Below are 2,415 nucleotides of genomic sequence, written 5' to 3'. Positions count from 1 at the left end.
ACTTCTCAATGACCCCAATCTAATTGCTCATTTGCTTTAACCTCAGAATTACAATGCCAATACTATTAATAGTGACATTATTACTGGGGGAAAATATATATAAGATAAATTTTGCAGTCATTTTATCTGTAGGGCTTATACTGGTAACTCAGTTCCACCAAATTACTATGATTTAAAGTCACTTGGAATTGCTCTTTTTGTGGTTATGTCATCAGTTGGATACATGGTTAGGTTCACTTATTTTACATTGCTTTCTAGTTTTAGGGATTGCTTTTCCAAATGGAATTTTGCTTTATAATTAAATAAAATACTTACATGGATTTGAAGTTAAAGCTACACAATAAGGTAGATTCAAAAACAACATATACACTAAGCAAATGCACAAAACAGAAAGCTTTTTCTATCACCATTCATTTCTTCCTCTTTCCTCCTGTCTCCTATAGTAACCATTATTTTGATAGTTTATGATGTATCCTTTCATTCTTCATTTTAGTAAAGTGAACACATTTTAGATGCAATTTACCCTTGAACAACATGGGTTTGAACCACACAGGCCCACTTATATGTTGGTTTTTTTATTAATGGAAATTTTTTTGAGATTTCTGACAATTTGCAAAATACTTTCTTTAGCTTTCATTATTGTAAATACAGTATATAATAAAAATAACATGCAAAGTATGTGTTATCAACTATTGGTAAGACTTCTGGTCAACAGTAGGCTATTGGTAGTTAAATTTTTGGGGAGTCAAAAATATATGCAGATTTGGGGTTGAGCCCCTAACTCCTGCATTGTTCAAGAGTCAACTATAAATTGTTAAACTAGGAGATTTTTCCCAACCGTGTAGGTGAAAACTCAATCCTTACTGCATTTTTCTTTAGTATAGTTTTTTTTCTACTTTGGTACCATTAATCTACAATTACCTGAGGAACATTATGTTTACTAGGCTCCCCCCTTCACCAAGTCCCCCCCACAACCCCCATTACAGTCACTGTCCATCAGTGTAGTAAGATGCTATAGATTCACTACTTGTCTTCTCTGTTGCACAGCCCTCCCCATGCCACCCCTCACATTATACATGCTAATCGTAATATCCACTTTCTTTCCACACCCCCTTTATCCCTCCCTTCCCACCCATCCTTCCCAGTTCATTTCCCTTTAGTAACAGTTAGTCATTCTTGGGTTCTGTGATTCTGCTGCTGTTTGTTTCCTTCAGTTTTTTCTTTGTTCTTATACTCCACATATGAGGGAAATCAATTTGGTACTTGTCTTTCTCTGACTGGCTTATTTCACTGAGCACAATAGCCTCTAACTCCATCCATGTTGTTGCAAATGGTAGGATTTGTTTTCTTCTTATGGCTGAATAATATGCCATTCTGTATATGCACCACATCTTCTTTATCCACTCGTCTACTGACGGACACTTAGGTTGCTTCCATTTCTTGGCTATTGTAAATAGTGCTGCGATCAACATAGGGGTGCATCTGTCTTTTTCAAACTGGGCTGCTGCATTCTTAGGGTAAATTCCTAAAAGTGGAAATCCTGGGTCAAATGGTATGTCTATTTTGAGCTTTTTGAGGAACCTCCTTACTGCTTTCCACAATGGTTGAACTAATTTACATTTCCACCAGCAGTGTAGGAGGGTTCCCCTTTCTCCACAACCCCGCCAACATTTGTTATTGTTTGTCTTTTGGATGGTGGCGATCCTTACTGGTGTGAGGTGATATTTCATTGTGGTTTTAATTTGCATTTCTCTGATGACTAGCGATGTGGAGCATCTTTTCATGTGTCTGTTGGCCATCTGAATATCTTCTTTGGAGAACTGTCTGTTCAGCTCCTCTGCCTATTATTCAATTGGATTATTTGTTTTTTGTTTGTTGAGGTGCATGAGCTCTTTATATATTTTGGATGTCAACCTTTTAGCAGATCTGTCATTTATGAATATATTCTCCCATACTGTAGGATACCTTTTTGTTCTATTGATGGTGTCCTTTGCTGTACAGAAGCTTTTCAGCTTCATGTAGTCCCACTTGTTCATTTTTGCTTTTGTTTCCATTGCCCGGGGAGATATGTTCATGAAGAAGTTGCTCATGTTTATGTCGAAGAGATTTTTGCCTAAGTTTTTTTCTAAGAGTTTTATGGTTTCATGACTTAGATTCAGGTGTTTGATCCATTTCGAATTTACTTTTGTCTATGGGGTTAGACAATGATCCAGTTTCATTCTCTTACATGCAGCTGTCCAGTTTTGCCAACACCAACTTTGAAGAGGCTGTCATTTCCCCACTTTATGTCCATGGCTCCTTTTTCATATATTAATTAACCATACATGTTTGGGTTAATGTATGGAGTCTCTATTCTGTTCCACTGGTCTGTGGGTCTGTTCTTGTGCCAGTAGCAAATTGTCTTGATTACTGTGG

This window comes from Manis pentadactyla, chromosome X, assembly GCF_030020395.1.
Source record: "Manis pentadactyla isolate mManPen7 chromosome X, mManPen7.hap1, whole genome shotgun sequence".
Taxonomy (NCBI): domain Eukaryota; kingdom Metazoa; phylum Chordata; class Mammalia; order Pholidota; family Manidae; genus Manis; species Manis pentadactyla.
This window is presented reverse-complemented; position numbering follows the sequence as displayed.